Below are 19,106 nucleotides of genomic sequence, written 5' to 3'. Positions count from 1 at the left end.
CAGTTTCTTATTTGCTATAGGTATATATTTTCTCTTAATCTTTATCGCAACTCCTTGTGTTATCAAATATGCACTGAATATGTACGGGGCTATAAAAGACTTATTTACTACGCGCAGCAATCATATGGGGAATTTCGCGGGTCACCCACGCCGAGTCTCCTTTCGATCGACTCGATTCATTTTATTCGATCACTGGCAAGCTTGCGCGAGTCGACACTACCTTTTCAACGATCGAATGCTCGCCGAGCAAACGTTGTTATAAACTGCCATAAAAATTCGCGCCCCCGGTCAATGACTAGAGGAAACGCCGTACCGGATGACGTTTTCTCTCTGGTACGATAGATAGATAAATGAAATAAATATATTATTTCATAATTAGATTATAATCGATGTTTAACGATATATGTAATTTTTGAATTTTCTTTATATTATCCAGATTCGATATTAATCTTTAAAATATAGTATACACATTTGGTATAATAATCTCTTCAAAAATAGAGAATCTATAAAATTCATAAATATAAAATAAATTGTAATTTAGATATCATATATTTAGTGCCTTAATTGAAGGTAGTTATCTTATAATATCATGCATTTTAATTTCAAAAATATCAAACTTGGCTCTCTCTCTCTCTCTCTCTCTCTCTCTCTGTCTTTTTCTTTCTCTTCTCCTCTCTAACTTCTGAATCCGAGCTCGTCAATGTGTCCGCTCACATAAGTGTGCGTGCGCGAATCTGTGGCTACGAAGCCTCACCGTAATTACGCGGGGCGACTATTCATTAAACTGATTACACCTTATTCCTTCTATACTTCCCGCCCTATCCCTCGTTCCCCTAGCATCTCCGTTCCACGTCCACGTCCGTTCGCCTCTCGCTGCCGAAAGGAGAGAGAGAGAGAGAGAGACGAGACGCGACGCACGTTCTCGTTTTCTCGCTGTTAGATGCTGCAACGTGGCGGCACTTCATCTCTCGCCACGCAAATTCTCCCTCTAACTGTGCCATAGCTGTGCACGTGCTAGTACATAGTATGCTGTTGCTTGCAGGTATATTATACGAGTATCGCGCAGCGCTGACAGGAATGCAAACAGCACACTACACGTTGTCGGGGTGGATTTTTCTGTTGCGCCTATCGCTTCTAAACGATTGTCTGCACGAGCACAGCTCATTTGCTGCGCAAACTCGCTAACATTTTAGATTCTCGCTGCAATTTATGCTTGCTATATGCGTCCGCTTATATGTATGTACGTATTTGCGTCACGCTGGAAACCACCGGAGTGTATGTAACAGCTGTTTCGACGATTTTAATCGATCGATGGGATCGCCGAACGTCATGAGGGATTTCATCCAGGCAATATAAATTCCAAAATTTTCAGGTTTAAAGTAAAGTTACTTATCAAATCTACCAGAGACAAATAAATCAAATAGCTCCGAGATAAACACACAAATCTACCTTATCTGATGTATCTGATGATTTAAAGATACGTACTCGTATTATTGGATCGATCCATGATAAACATCATGTCTGATCGCGAGAACGGGTGTTTGTCAATCGTGTTATTGATAACGGATTGCGTTCACGGGTGCGACACGCGCGGGCGTTACTATTATTATTGCGACGACGTTGTGATATCACACCTAGAGATTAAACGGATAGTCCGGAACGTGAAAATACTCGCGCGCGCGTGATTTTCTCGAGGATTATATCGTATTATCACGTGGGTGTAGAGGTAACCGTACACATGCAAACACATGAGAAAACGTGCACATACACACACACATACATATGCATACAAACATATCCTTCCTCTCGCTGTCCTAGAAGATATACTCGCCGCCATTAACATTATTATGTGAGCCCGGACTCGTCAGTGGGGATAAGTGAACGCGCGCACACGGCTTTATTAAATTGCTGGTGTAACATTACGATTTACAGGGCAATAAGAGAGTTATCCGACTGGCGGGGGACAAGAGATCCTGCGTTGTGCATACACGCGCGCGATACTTCTCACCTGGTGGAATGGATCGATTCTTTTTTCTTCTTCTCTTCCCACGTCTTTTCTTTTCTTTTTTTTTTTTTCTTCTTTCTAAACAATTATATGCGCGTTGACGTTTTATACAACCTTTGGGATTTACGGTACACGATATTAAACGCGAGATCGCCCAGCCACGACGCGATAAATTGGAATCGCGTGCCACGCGAGGAACGTGAACGAATCCATGGTGCTGAACAGGATGGTTTTATCTGCTTCGAGTTTAATGAAGATACAGAGCTAAACTTTTTGTAGTTAGAATAGATTAGATATGTCTTAGAAAAGAATTACTTTGTTTAACATAAATCTCCAGATAAAAGACGAAGATAATAATGGCAGCGGAGAAATAATCAATTTAATTGTCATAATTAATAACAATTAAATCAAATGTAAGCAACAAATTTAGTACTATAATCTCTTTTAATTAAATATCATATTACAGAATTTAAAAAAGTTTCAGATCTCGATCGAAACATCGACCGCAATATCTTGGACGTTCTGATTCAACCTGCAACTGGACGAGGATGCATTTTCGAGGGGCGCGCCAAAACGCCACGCGAAGAAAACGCGCGACGTGGCCGCGGGGAGATGGGGCGAAGGGAGGGGACAGCAGAGGAAAGAAAGGGAGGCAGGGCAAAATAAAATACGAAAAGGATTCCGTAGGGCCCCGGAGGGATCGCAGTGACCGCGCGAGAGCTGCTCGTCTAAAAGGAGTCCTAGGCGGGTTATCGCTCCGGTAGAGAGAGGCTCAACAACGTAGCAATTATCAGCCATTCCTCGCAAATAGCTGATGGTTAGTGATAATTATCTGCCAAGAACGCCACGCCGTTGGGCCAGCATCGCGTACAACCGATCTATATACCGGGTGCGTAGAGCAAAACGCTCACTTCGTCTCGTTTCTTCTTCCTTCTCTCTCTCTCTCTCTCTCTCTCTCTCTCTCTCTCTCTCTCTCTCTCTCTCTCTCTCTCTCTTTCTCTATCTATCTATCTATCTATCTATCTTTCTCGCATTCCCTCTTTTTTTTCCCCTCTGTCTCTGTTTATCTCCCTTCCTCTCTCGCTCCGATTTAACCATTCTTCTTTCTTCCTTCCTCATGTCCTCTCGACCGTCTCGTTAGAAATTGGCAGTAACGTTATGATAATTCCCGTTCTTCGACCGCGGATAAGATCGTTCCGTGGAATTTGGATTTCTTTCGAGTGGCAATCGACGCCCCGTTGATACAGATCCGACATTATCCGCCTGTTCGTGTAATTTCCAAGAACACACCTTTTCGCCGATAATTACGAATATCAAATGTAAATTCATGCGATCATTAACGAAATCGTACGCACACAAACTTCCGAAAATTTCCTGCCCCTTCATTTTTCTTTTTCTACTTTTACTAAACTTATTTATAGCCATTACATGGACGGTTATCAGTCGTTACGTGATAATACCGCGTTTGAATCTTTATTTGTATCAAAGTAGTTAATGTTCGCGCGTGGACGGATGCGAGGAAAAAACTTGCAAACGGCCGTACATCCGCGGTGAATTCACCGGATAAAACGGGACACCCGGTCGTTGCCATAGCAAATAAACGACGGATATGTGCGGGCAACAGTGTGTTAAGTACAGGTATTAGGGTAATAAGCGTGCAAAGAGATCTCGGCCTATCGGCGTCGAGATGCACCAGAAGTAGGTGCGCGTCTTCTCCACCTACGGCTGAAATTTTCTCTCTTCCTCCCCAGCCCTCTTTCATTCTTTATTCCTTCGCTCCCCTCTCTCTTAATCCTCCTCCTATCTGCATCGTCTCTCCTCGCTTATATGCATGAATGCATTTCTATCTTGCCTACCACTTTTGCGAGATCGCAGGGAAAATTCTTCGAAAGCGCGCGTTTAACGGAGGGTAAAGATCGACGAATGGCAGAGTAGCGAGATACGAGTTATACTCACGATAATTCGCGCTAGAATGTGGGAACTTTTCGAGACCGTGATTCCGCACGATCCGTCGAGATTGCGCGGAATGAAGGAGTTATCCCTGGTTACCGAGCAAACATTGAATGAAATTAACGAAACATTTTCTTAGCTATTCGTTATTGAATATAGAAATTAAGTTAAAATATATCATATGAAGATATTTGAATTATAATAATATGTTACTAGTTAATAATAAATATTTTTTAACAATAAGTATTATAAAAACAATATTTAAATATAATATTTATTAAATAATATTTAAATATTATAAAACACATTTATATATTTTTATATATTTCAATCTTAATGTAAACATTTGTTTGCACCGTGATATAGTATCTTTTTCTCGCTGCGGCTGTAAGGTTTCGAGATGCCCTCGGTCCAGCAGCCTCGGTTGAGAGCGCAGATAGCATCTGAGCGACCAAATTGTTTCGGATTGTTGGTTAATTAGGTGCTCGTGTCTTTTTCATCCTACAGTCCTTGCGCGGGAGATAGAATCGGGGGAAAAAAAATAAAAGAGCGAAGGAGGACGAAATAAAGGGAGAAGGAGTGAGAATTGAGAGAGAAAGAAAGAGAACGGGCGCGGGTGGATTCTGCTGGATGCTGTCTGCAAATGCTGCCTCCAGCCTCGCCCACCAACCCCGTGTCTAACCAATAATCGAAGCACGATAGCGATGCAGCCTCGCGTTATCCAATCGTGAACCACGTTGCCACGCAATTGACAAGCACGTTTCTTCAGCGTCCCCCGGGAGTCACCCGGCTATGTCCGAATGTATGTATATGCGCGCACGTGTGTGTAAAAATGGTAACGACATACACGCGTACGTATAAATCTCCGGTAAACACCGCCATTTGTTGTATCACCGTGAAAAACGACGCCGCGATATCGATGGGCCACGTCGTCGCAACTTTTATACATTTCTTCTCGAAACTTTCGCCACCAAACTCGATTCGAATCAAGTTGACTACTTAACGTCATACTCTACTACGCTTGGTAGCACTCGTAAAAATACTTGCAGTATAGTAGCATAATAATCGATCAAATATCTCCGGCAAAACATGTAAAGGTTTCGTTACATTAATCAGCTATTGAGAGCGAGAAGAGAGATGTTATCGCTCATAATAATATTCCAGTCCTAGAAACTTCCATCAAAATGCGCGGAATTAGATATTAAAACACGTGTAAAGATTATATGTACGATCAATCGTTCTAATCTAGAGTTGCACGTCAGCCCGCAGCTTGCCTTTCGGAATTTAGCATCTCGTATAAACATCTATGTAATTAGAGTCCGGCGATTAAGAACTTCCAACGATATCAAGACATATCAAACGATCTGTGTAATTACTGTGAAAATGATTCGATATGTAACTATCGCTTCGCACGATCTCTTTCTCTCTCATGTATCGCGTATTAAATATCCACAAAATTGAGCTGTGCACACAACGGCGATTGCTATTTTCGCTGCAAGGGTTGAACGGACCCGTTAATCGACCCAGAAAATGCATTTCTGGCTCACCTCGGCCAGGGAGATAACATGTAGCTCCTAGCCTTTGTAACACTCGAATGCACTTGTAATTTCCTGTAAAAGAAACCCAAGTAGCATCTACCGCTCCAGAATTGCAGATTACCAGTCGCGGATCATATGCGCGGAAAATTAAAGAGAAACTAGCCGGATCAGCTACGTCAAAAGTTAATAAATTTAATACATTTCAAGATTCATAAATTTGATATTGAATAAAGTTATTTAAAATTAATTTATGACGTATAGTACAGATTTGTCCTGTCAAATTAAAATTTTTATTTCGAATTTTTGTGATTCACAGTCACTATATCAAAAAGTTAGTTCGATATAAAATAATATTTATGATTTTGAGATTAAAAATTCTACTCTATTGGGCAAATACTTTATGCTTTAACTCGCAAATTTAACTAGTAATTTTATATTTTAAAAGAGTAAAAGTGCTTGCGCATGAATAATTCAATGAATAAATCAAATTTATAAGTTTCGAAATATATTAGATTTATTAACTTATGACGTAGCTGATCCATCCAGTTCCTCTTTAACGCTACGAGGCGCGGTCCCATCTCGTGCACGTAGATACGCAGTCATCGTTGCATTATATCTGCTCCGCTAATTGCGCCAGTCCCATCATTTTTCTCGGACGCGCCCCGCTTGCTCGTTATTCAAGATATCCCGCGAGACGACCGCGACTTCCTGGTTACCGCGATTCAGATTTAATCGCAGCGATCAAAGGGGGAATACATAGATGCGACTCGTGCGTCGCCAACGGACCGTTTCATTGACGTTAATTTCGACCGTAGTACGGTTGTCGCATGCACGTCGCCATGCACGTGCGTTGCATCCAACGTTTCGCGTTCCTTCGAAGTAATTAAATCGCGTTGATTAATCCGCGCGCGCGAGAGAGAGCGATTAAGCGCATCCGCGCGATTCCATCGTTCGCGCCGACCGACTGTTTTATTCGCGAACGCGAGTGTCGTCACGCGTCATTGATCTCACGGCGACGTATTATTTAGCAGTATCCAGCTGCGCACTACGCCGACCTGCAATCAATTTATACCGACCTAATTGCCGTTAAATAATGAATCGAGACTCGCTCGCGCGCGCATTATTAATGGTGCGATTACCGGTATATCTAATTTCCGGAACCCGCTCACGCACGTTGCGGGTTTCTACGTATATTTGCCGCATACTGCAGTTGCACGCAAATCTCGATCAAGTTTCGCAATACGATTGATTTTTCTTAATCCAACACAACTTTAATTCAAGATAATTGTTTTGCATACAAATTCCGTACATATTTTTTTCAAACAACAATTCTCACTCGACATAATTCATTATTTGTCAAGTTACCTGTCTATATACATGATATATGAAATAAGTATATTTATACATATTATTCGTATTATATATATTATATATATTACATTTAAAAAAAAAAAAAACGTTTTAATATATATTATTATAATTTTTTTATTTAGATTCCTGCATAAAAATCGAGGACATCTGCTCAACCGAATACTGTAGATCGATAACATACGATACGCTGATTGGCGCATACGTATGTAGAAAACTGATGGTAATTATCAAATGCGTATGTTTGAATTTTCGAAAACGATCCATGCATCATAGTGAACAAAACGCATTTTAAGAACGACCGATAACATCGATCGACGACGAGTCAATTCGCATATCTGAAATCAACTGGATTCGTTCAACATTTCTCCCTACATGTCTCGCATCCTGTTTTTTTTGCGTTTTTTTAAGATGCGCACAACCGTCAAAATCGCGCCGGAGGAAAAAGGCGAAAGAGACAGAGAGAAAGACACGGGCAATCATTATCATTTGGGGCAGATCGATGGGCGTAAGGCGGAGAGAGAGTCGATAATTTATAACAGCTTGTCTTACACGTGTCCACCGGTGTAACGGCGGAGATAACGAGGCTACTCGCCGTAATTGTCCTTTGTCTAATTACAGTCGCCGGGTCGACTGACTAATTGTTTCATCGAGCGAAAATAATGGGTCGGCGTCACGCGCGATACTATATATTGTACATCGCCGGCTACTTAAGGGGCGCCCACAATGTTTTTCTTTGATGGAAAATGTCCTCTCGAACGGAGACATTCCGAGCCTGTGTGCCCCATATCCGGAGTAAGTAAGTTTTACACTTGATTCAAGTATAAGAGTTAAATTATAATATATTTTATACGATCGAAGGAGAGTCATTTATATTTAATTAAGATTTAGTGATCTTGGAAAAAATATAGTTAACCCATTATAGTTGACGAATTAAAACGTAGTCCAATAAACTTTAGTATAATAATTTAATATAACATTTTATATAATATATATAATATTATATAATTATTTTATATATAGAATTATTTTATATAATATATAATATATAATTAAATTTATATAATATTTTATATAATAATTCAATATAAATTTTTTTCATACAGATCTAAATTTAATTAAAAGAATACTTTTTCGTTATTTAGTATTATATCATATAGACATGTGAATGTTATTATTATATTTAAATTGTAATTTTATTGAATTATGATTAATTATTTATTTGTAACTGGGTTATATTAATTCTATTGTCTAATTAACAGTTTGTATTAGAAATTCTTTCTTTCAAATGGATTAAATAAATAAATAATACTTCGCGCAGTCAATATTTGCGAAAAACGGGAAATCCCTTGGACTTCTTTGGCCTACAGTCCTACCCCTTCGGCGAAATATGGATTTTCGCTTGCGTTCACGAAAGGGCGCCCCTTTTTACGAGCAATAACCGCAAACGAACCGGCGATTGGCCGGGATTGTTGACTTAACCGTCGAACGCGATTTTAGCCGACGAAACTGCCTCGGAGACGTTTAAGTGTCCGAAGTTACGAGCGGGCGTTTCTCCTCCCTCGTCCTTTCCCTCTTCGTCATCTTCCTTTTTGTCCTTTCTCATTCGTTTATTCTTCCCTTCGCGATGTCTCTCTCTCTCTCTCTCTCTCTCTCTCTTTTTCTCTCTCGCGTGCGCACACTCGCTTGTATCCTCGTTATATCGATCTCTTCTGAAACTCTCTCCCTCCTTCTCTCTTTCTATCTGTTTCGTTTGCTTCGTCCTCGACGCGCTTTTTTCGCCATTCCCCTTCTACGTTTCGCCTCGACTCCTCTCTCTTTCTGGTAGTCATTACCTCCTTATTACTAGTTATCTCGTTACGTGCTATCCGTTCGCTCGATGATCGATCCTCTTTACGGGCCTCAATCGGGTGCACGCAAGCGTGCTGACGTGCACTTTTTAGCGGTGAATGGATGCAGCGAGTTACGTTAATCGTGCGTAAAAGCCGGCGTTCTTCAAGATGTTTGATTTACCTCCGATACGCCAGATGATCGTGCGATTTTCTCATTTGTTTTATTTAATGATTACAACGTAGTTTGTAGTTATTTGCACGTTGTTCCAAGTGTTGTAGAAGATGAAATTCCTCGAGGGTTATACTTGCATTCTTTTTGCACACATTTCTTCTCTGAATAAACAAGGATTGTAAAAGATTAGAAATCTGCTAAATCTCACATTTATATTTTGTAATTTCAACTTCGTCATGTTTCTTGACTTGCTACACTTTTGAAATCACCGTTGTTATCTTGCATTTCCGACTTGATTATAAATAGTTAATTAATTACTGTCATTTGTACACTTTCTCGTAACGGCTCTCCATTTTCCGATTTATTTCTCTCCGGCACATTTCACTTCCCTTTATCAGATGAAACACCATCTTGCTTATTCAACAATGCCAGCGGAAAAATCGTTATCGACGTTTATCTCCGGTTCTACGGACCGGTCGAATGAATTAGATCGATGGACTCGTAGATGTCGGAGGCACACGGTAGGATATCGGAATGCACCTGCAATATCTACATTACTCGGTTGGGAACCTCTTTATCCTCTTCGCATACACATACACGTACACGTACACATGAGCACACGTAGTGTAAACCGTGAAGCAAGTACGGCCGTCAGTGATAATGTTGATGAATCGGCTCGCTTAGCCGGCTGTGTATCTGGATTTACACTATGTGCGTGTACGTACGTGTGTATGTGTACTGAGCATAGGTGAACGCTGTATTGCGAGGCATTAATGCTCGCCGCGGATCGTGCGTGACTATGGTGTTGGTAGCAGCACACACGAGATTGCGGCCTCTCTCTCTCTCTCTCTCTCTCTTTCTCCCAAGAACACAAATGTTCGCGCGAGCGAATTCGATGCGGATCGAGTTAAGGCCGCTTTCACGCCGATCGCGATGGAATGATAATTGGATGGCTAATAGGAAAGCATTTCTTTCCGAATAAAATATTTTATACTCGGAAATATGTATGAGCAATCTCGTTTATAATCGAAAGACGGATATTGTCAATCTTTTGATTCGGATAAAGAAGAAAGTCACGAATTTGATGCCAAGATTTTCGAGCCATTAAAAAGATATAAATAATTACGATTACATTATTTATTAATCGAGAAATTCAAGAGTACGTCCTGTATTTTATATCAATGATTTAAATTTGCATTAAAGATTGCTTTATGCAAAAAATGAAACACGCTTCAATTTGAATATACATAATATTTCTTCTCTTCTTTCCAGCGTCAAGGTGTCTATTCAAATCTTATAAAAAAATTCTCTGATCTCCCAGGTGGTTTTGTTCAAAATTCCAATTAAAGAGAAATAGTTGAAAAATAAATTTTTCTTATCGTATACGTTTTCTAATGCTTTTTACTCAAAAATTAAAATAAAAAAATATATACCGCGTATTCAATATATTTTGTTAAGATAAATAGAGAGAAATATATATTTATATAAATATATATTTAAAATCCCTGAGTTAATAAAATTCTATGACAAATTCCTGACTTTTCTTGATAGAAAAAAAAATTCTCTAAGATTTTTAGGTTTTTCACGTTTTTCCAAGAACTATTCTGAGAGTATTCTGACGATTTATGCAGACCGGTGTGAAACGGACCTAAAGGCACCATCGTGCGCGCACATACATATGCGTGGCTCCTCGCGCTCGCGCGAGCGTCTAGATGACCGGTGAGCGATCACTTTCCTCTCCACCCACCCGGGGCCTGACAACATAATCATTGGTTTAACTTCCACTAAACCATAGTTAAGCGGACATTGCGGTTGGAGTACCTAAAATGTGTGTTTAACGGGCACGGACCTGTTCGCCACCGCCCCCTCGCCTCGTGCTCTTCCTTTCGCGCGCCGTATTATGCGAATCTCTCGGCACTCTATCTCGGGATAAGTTATCGGATAAGTGGCTCGCTTAAGGTTGATCACGAGGTTGCTTTTGCGAAGATCCAGTTTAACTGTTGCCACTTGGCGGACGTTCTTCTGCCGCATATGTGCGTACAAGTCACTTCCACACAGCTTCCAGAGGAATAAATTTGAATAAAGTAGGCTTCGGGACAGGATTACACACTTACTCTCTTTTTCTCCTCGTCTTTCTCTCTTTATGGCGTTATAAGGACTATATGAATTACACTGTTCGGTAATTGGATACAGTTGCGTAAGAAGTAACTGCATTTTTTTGGGGGGGATTCTTCGGTTTCTTCGAAAAAATGTTGCTTGCGTATATAGATAATATTTCTTTAGGCGATTGGCTGCATAAAAATATTTCCGACTTTGTCGCTTAATTATGTCCAATTTGTAATATTTTAATGAGCGAGCCTGGTGTCCATTATAACCGTCATGACAAATTTCTGTAAATATAATACGTTACAGCTTAACTTTTTCTTTCCCCTCTCTTTTAATATCAGATTTTTTTGCACGCGTGTTTATAAAAATTGAAAGAAAATAAATTATAAATTTAATAATTTCTTAAAAACTGCTGCGAAATACAAATGTAAATAATTGTGAAATTCTGTACAATTATTTCCAAATGTTAATATATAGGCAAGACAAATATATGTACGTACTTAACCCTTACTCCGTATTGTTATTTTTGGCACCTCTTAACTGTACAGTTGGGTCAGCGTACTTTTGATAAGTTTATTAATATGTAAAAGTGTTTTAAAAAATCTGAAAAAATGTATATATCTTCTTTGAACATTCTAAATAAAGACTAAAATAATAAATTTGAAATATAATTTACTTAAATATTATTTAATTAAATATTATTTTATGATTATTTGTTTTCGAGAAATTGACGTTATTAGAAAATCACGGACAAAAATGACCCACCTATACGGAATAAGGGTTAAAAATTATTATACATATAGCCGTTAAAGAAATTTTAAAAATCCCACAAAACATTCAAGCTGTGCGTTTATTCACATGTACGTGACATGAAAAAGAGTAAGATGTTATTTAATGGAATTATTTGTTATATCCTTGTTTCTTTCTGTTCCAGCTGTAGTAACATTTCTTTGCCAAACCCTCACAGCCTATGTGTAGCATGTGCAATATTTCTTCGAGGACCCTCAGCCGAGATCCGTTAACCGGAATTAGAGATTAACTAATATAACAAAAGTAGACGATCAGCTGGAAGAGATCTCTACAAATAAAGGTCGGAACTTGCGATTAGGATTCGTAAAGACAATATCGTTGAACGACAAAAAAATTCAGAGAAAGGTCCAGAAAGAGCGAGTTCGAAAAATAGATCAGAGACAGAGACAGAGACAGAGAAAGCAGCGCAGGTTCATAAAAGCAACGCCAGTAAATTACATGACGTTACGAGAAAATTGATCTTCTAATTATGTCGATATACTCGCGGTAGCGAAACAACCAATTTACTCGTCGACCAATCGCGCAGCCGTTCACCGATTAGGATTCAGGCCGCGTCGCGACGTGCTCAATTTCACCCTGATATTCTAGTGCCCCTTCTCCCCTCGGTGTCCCCGCCCCAGTGTGTACGCGCGCGGGTCTTTACACCGTCGATAATGATGACCGGTGCCAAAAATCAACTGTTAAATATTAATGGACCGATTAGATTAATAAAAGTCCGCCGTGAGTGGACTCCGTGACGTCTATGTGCGCGCCCGCTCCTCTCTCGGTTGCATCTCATAAATAAAACATGACCGTTTCGCACGTGGTTTGAGAGACTCTCGAACACGTCAGCATCGACGTAATGACGGATTTGTGTGCGAATAAGCGTAGGATGCGATTTAAAGAAAGTCGACGAGTGTGTTTGACCTTAAAAAAAATTGTAATTTAAGAACAACTCGATATATGTGTGTGATAGATTCTTATGAAATTTTATTGTATTTTTTTTTTTTTATAGAGGAAAAACATATTTTATGTGCAACAATTTTGTGTTTAGACAATTTTATTTTTTCATAAAACAACATTTTTGTATTAGTTTTTAAGAGTTATATATTCAAAGATATTTTATTATATAAAATTTTCTTTAATCTAATAAGAGAATATTTTACATATTCATGAGAAATAAGCTACTTGTTTGTTTTATGATCATCATTTTTTTTGTATATATAAAATAAAAATTTTTAAACTTTTACCTTTTATTTATGGAACGTTAAATTATTTAGTGTTATCCAGAATTAGTTTATGTATGTATGAAGAAAAAAATGTTCCTCTAAATTATTTACGTCATAAAAAAGATCTCAGATATCTTGATCAAGAAAATAAATATATTCGGAAAACGACAAAAAATTTAATTAATTTTAGTAAATTAAATTAGTTTTATTAATTTAAATGCGAACTGTTTATATTCCCAAACAGATTGTTAAATATCCAGTGGCGCAATTTGCGGTTAATCGCGAACTGAGAACTGCAAGTCCGCGATTACATATGCGCATACACGATCGTAGACACGATTGATAATTGCGGGAACCATTTGAGCCCGATCGATACGTATGTGCCATTGAATAATCTTGAGATATACACCACGAATAATCTTGACCAATGTCGCGTGCACACGCATGTCCGCGTTCGTGTATTATTAAGCTTCTCGATAAGTCGTACGAATCCACGGATACGTGCACGAATTGTAGGTTACTCCACACAGCCTCCTAGAGCCTGATAGAGCTGTCATCTGCCTCTGTATAATCAGTGGCTCTCAAATGATGCGATCTACGAATATTTTTGTGATTTTTCTGATAGCTTTTTTTGAATTCTTATAAATGCGAAGAAATAAAGAAATTAATTTCAAATGACAGTCGTTACAATTCATTTCTCATTCTGAAAAACGATGCATAAATATTGAGATATGAGAAACAAGAAGAAAAATAATAAAGAGCAAATATTGTAAATTATGTACGTTAAAATATGGAAGAACCAGATATGGTAATGAAGTTACCCAACAAGTTTCAATTTTTTAAAAGATCTAGAAATAGCTATGATGTGCGAAAAAAAGCAAATGATACACTATCACGAAGGTAAGTTTTTTTCAAGCACTTTGACGGATTTAGAAGAATACTGAAAAGTGTGTTGTGAAATAACCATTTAAATTTTTTATCGCGATTTGCGTGTAAAGAAGTGATTACGAAATTATATCTACGTTTTCTAGCCATTTCGCGCACATGATATCCTTAACGTGATAATACAATACGGAAGAAAAATTTGTGCCCGTGAAATTTTTGATAATGAGGGATCAACTTATTTTTTTCTCTTTTTCTCTTCTTTTTCTCTCTATCTCTTCGGAGTTTTTTTTTTCATGAGGTTGAATCCCTTCTCTCACCGAATTCCAGGATCCAACGGGCGGAGAACTTTATTAAAGCTCGATCGGTCATCGAGATATCGGATTCCTTGAAGCGGGAGAAAGAGCGAGACAAAACATTCGGCCGGCTAATACCACGGAGATGTAACGCGGATAATCCTGCTTTATTAATTAGCCGCTCTAATCTTCCTGGAACTTGTTCCCTGATAACGAGTCGACGACGTATCACATTTCTCGCGCGTATATCTGCGAAATAATCGGTCTCGCCAGCTTTGTATTCCCCGACTATATTTCGCGCGCGATCTCTCATGCGAATATAATATAAATTAAGCGGCAGCGCATACATGGTTCTCGAAAATTTACAAAAAACAGTTTATGTAATATTCCTGCGACTTAACATCGAACATGTGAATAAAATTGTGTATACTATTCTCCCTTTATATATTATTTTAAATTATTTAAATATGCATATACATATAAAATATTGTATAAATTATCTTTTTTTCTTGTGAATATATCTTTAAATCCTTGTATTTTTATAAATATTAGGGTCTCCAATCTTGTAAAAAAAAACCTCCCTGAAAATTTCCTAATCTTCCAGATATATTTGTTTAAAATTCTAAAGAGAATATTTTAGAAATATTTTGATGTACTTTTCTAAAATAAATTTTACTTTTTGATTTTATATTTATTTTTTTTAAATTTTTTTATTGTACGTGTTTTTAATGCTTTTCACTCATACAAAGGAAATACACAAAACTACTTAACTTTCAAGCGTTAGAGTTACAAATAAACTAAGAAAAAAAAACTGAGTAGCTTTCATTGAAATAAAAATTCTTAAAATTCCTTTTACAACATTTTCAATTTTTATTACTAAAAATTAAAATAAAGAATATATACTACATGTTCAATATTTTGTTAAAACATTGAATATAGGTATAAACAAAGATAGATATATATTTATAATTTATACAAAAGTAAAATTATCAAAGAGAGAATTTTGAAAAATTCTTTAACAATAAGTCTGAAAAAATTGAAGAATGAAGAGGTTTCCAAGTTTGTATGTTTTCCCAGAGAATATATACCTTGGATATATTCATTATTTATATGTTATTATATATATATATATAAGAATTAAGTTGCACTCTCGGCCACTTTTACTCGTGTTCCAACAGAGTTTACGGTGGCCTCATTTACAAGCCAACTCCATTGATATATCAATCACCACAGACTCGCGCTCGATCAGGGGCTCCGCTCGTCATTAAAATTCATTTGCCGCCGATTCACGATCGCGCTCCACCCCCTGCTTTTTCGTCCTAATCATCGCGGTGGAATCGGCCGTTCTCAGCGTCGCCGTCGCCGCCGCCGCCGCCGCCGCCGCCGCCGACGAAGGAGAGGTGCCGATGATCCCGGTGGCCGTTGAAGCGCGTCGTAGACGTGCGCATGCATGGGGGCCCCACAATGCCAGGGCCCCCGCGGATGATTAATGACGCGCGGGCAGTTCGGGGCCGCGTTAATAAAGCGATGACTCGACCGACTCGTTAACCATCGTTAACCAGCGCGCCTCCTCATCTCCCTACCCCCCGCGATCACGTCGTGACATAACGATATACTATTGCGGATAGAGAGAAATATATAATAATAAGCGAGTCATCTCGTGACGCGCGTGCGCGCGCGTAAATACCACATGCCGCCGCATTACGTGCAAATGCTCATCAAACAGGATGTAGATATGACAAAAATCACAATTAAGAAGCTTATTTATCTCTAATGCCCCTGACAAAGCTTTAAACTTCTTCTAGTAGCTTTTTGATGGAAGAGGAGGACTTTGTATAGGAGTGCACGTTAGAGCTAGGAATGCATCTTTATATCTCGCTTTACATGGTCCTTGGGTCAGTGGATGACGTGGGGAGAACCGAAGGATACGGTGTCGAAACCGAACGCACCACATGCGGGTACTTTTAAATCCACCGGTAACGCCGTTTAACGTCAAGCTTTATCGCGGTCTCTCGCCTAGCGCGGCATCTCCGTTCGTTGCATCTGCATACAATGAATGGCCCGATCAAGCTCCCGTGGCACACACGGATTCCTCGAACACACGGGGGATGGCAGGAAACACACGGGCACTGCCCCATGGCTTGGGCGATCCGTGTCCCGAAGCGCCTCGACCGAAGTGACTCGGCCGGATTCGCCGTATGAAGGCTACCAGGACTTCGCCGCGGGGGGCAAATTAAGTTGTGATTATCTGTCGATGTGATTTAGCCGATGCCGTGGACCGTCTCTCGCTGGAACGAAACGTATGTACGAGCGAAGGTGGAGACTTCGGGACGCGACTACGACCAGGACCATCGGAAGACGGCGACGAAAACAACAAAGTGGAAGAAGAAGAAGAAGAAGAAGATGAGAATGAAGAAGAAGAAGAAGAAAGAGAAGGAGACGTGTTTCTTCGTCGAGGCAGAAACAAATAGCCATTGTCTGCGGCGAGCAACGGCAGTGCGGGCCCTGAGGAGCATCTATCACCTGCTTATCACGATTATACCACTCGCGCCTCTCTCCCTTCCCAGCATCCACCGCGCTGCTTCTTGCTTCTCTCTCTCTCTCTCTCTCTCTCTCTCTCTCTCTCTCTCTCTCTCTCTCTTTCTTTTCCCTCTTCCACTTTCTCGCAATGTCTTTCACGATGCGCTTCTCGAGTGAGACGTCTTCTCCCTCGGCGTGGCACCTCTTTTTGCTCCCCTCTCGACCCCGCTGCCAATGACCTCTCCGCGGACTACCGCGTGGATAAATAATTAGCAAGGCTTCGCTTGGCCTTATCAGGCCGGCTAGACGTTGTTACGCGCTCGTCCTACATGCGCCTACTGCGCACAGACGAAACGTCGCCGATAAAATCGCACCGAGCCGAGCTGCCGCTGTCTTCCTCAAAGTATGTACAACGAAGTCGATCTCTTGCTCCCCCTCTCCCCTTCTTGCACCTCGTTCGGTTCGCGATCGATTCTGAGATGCAACGCGGAATTAACTTATCTCTGCTCCGACATGACTATACGCGGTCGATTCTAAATAAATGATCAGCCACACGCGTTCGCGCTGTGCTACCTACAGTAAGAGGGATATATGCGCTGGCTTTCAAAGATATCGTCTCTAACGAATCGGTAAAAAAGCTTATTGCAATCAGTCTATAATTTTTCAAATATCTGCCAATGTATATAACAGTAATGATATGTAACGAAAAAAAACCTGAAAGGTTTAATAAGAATTTTTATGGATTATTAAAATAAGTAATGTAAATTATATTATATATATACCAAGCAGAGGGATTGATTTTTTTTCTAAAAATTTGTATTATTTATAGATTTAAATATGAGAATAATAAAATTTCTCGAAATTTTAACGCGCAGATTGTTACAGATAATGCTAGAGTCAGACTATGCGTGCGTATATTATTCACGATTCACGAATAATATAAAGAAAGCTCATTAGTCAAATTCAACGAATCTCCATTACTATCTACGAATTATAAACGAATCACAAATACGCGACATAAGCGTTAGCTTAAGGCATAATTCTCGATTTCAATTAACAGGATGCCTACTCTTGTAAAAAAAATCTCTGAAAATTTCCTGAGCTTCCAGATATTTTTGTTCAAAATTCTGGGTAAAGAGAATATTTTAAAAAATTTTATAGCGTAATTTCTTGAAATAAATTGTTTTACTTTTTCTAATGCTTTCCGCTAAAAAAAAAAAAAACACCCTTAAGCTTCAAATGCTAAATTTACAACGTTATGAATAAAATTGAATAATTTTCGTTAACATAAAAATTTTCAAGTTTCACAACATTTTCATTTTTTATCATTAAAAATTAAAATAAAGAATGCATTATTTAATATTTTGTTAAAACATTAAAAAAAAAAAAAAAAAAATTCTCTTAGTCTCAATAAAATTCTATATAAATATAATATTCAATCAAATATTTTTCCTGATACAACAAAATTCCATGAACATTTTAGGATTTCCATGTTTTTCTAAGGAGTATACATCCTGTTTAACAACTAGTGCTTATCAATATCTTTTTGATATCCAGCTACATCGTCGGAGTAAGATGTCTACGTACGCCAAGGACACATTCGAGCAGGAGAGAATATCTCGAGTATCGAAGTAACCTGATCCGAGATACAGGGATCAGAATCACGAGTAATCAGACGACACACGGTGGGGGCCGCGAGGACCGCGCCAGGACGAGTCTACCTCGTGAGGTCTTCTTCGGGTACATTACCACAACTCGAGGTCCGTATAAATATATCCGCGAGAGTTCGCCGATAGCCATCTGCGACGGCAGGACCATTTGTTGCCGCCACGTACCTACTGCCAACCCGAGGGAAAGGCTTCGATCGTTCTGTGCGAGGATTAGCTGAAGGAATCACCTGCGCGATCATCCTCCGCAGCAGCCTCGTTTAGTCTATCGTAACCGTGACATGGATACCGCGAAAGAATGTTGAGAATAATGGCATCTGATAAAGAAACAGCCCGATTTCGAAGCGTCGTGCTTGCGTTTATCTTTGCAAATGGTGCTATTAAAGCGATTAATTATCAAAGAAAAGTATTCCTTAATCGTTTTTTTCTCTTTTATATTTCTTATTAAATTATAACGTACAATAATAATCAATTAAAATTGAAAAGCAAGTTAGTTAAAAAAGTAAAATAAAGTATAAGAAGGTTTTACCATCTGTAGTTTTGTTACCACTATTTTAAATAGGTAGCGCGTATACAAGAAGTCACATATTTTATTTTTCTTCAGTATTTTTTTCTTTTATGCAGGTCTTATTTTAGGTCTTTCATCTTTTGTATTCTTTTTCTAAGACGGAAAATAGATATTAACCAGTTATTTTCCGGTGATGACGGCATTTCCGCAAAAACACAAAATGTCACGTGCCGTCAGATGCCGT

The 19,106-nt window shown here is 39.0% G+C and overlaps 1 long non-coding RNA gene across 1 annotated transcript; it reads left to right on the top strand.

Annotated features, from left to right (window-relative positions):
• The first annotated feature begins 919 nt into the window (after nt 1-919).
• On the top strand, nt 920-12,758 carry LOC140671846 (uncharacterized). The gene is made up of 3 exons (XR_012047801.1): nt 920-2,822; nt 6,987-7,084; nt 11,906-12,758. It is a non-coding gene; the product is annotated as an uncharacterized lncRNA (long non-coding RNA).
• Nucleotides 12,759-19,106: the final 6,348 nt, after the last annotated feature.

The sequence above is a fragment of the Anoplolepis gracilipes genome, chromosome 12, assembly GCF_047496725.1.
Source record: "Anoplolepis gracilipes chromosome 12, ASM4749672v1, whole genome shotgun sequence".
In the NCBI taxonomy this organism is placed as follows: domain Eukaryota; kingdom Metazoa; phylum Arthropoda; class Insecta; order Hymenoptera; family Formicidae; genus Anoplolepis; species Anoplolepis gracilipes.
This window is presented reverse-complemented; position numbering and strand designations above follow the sequence as displayed.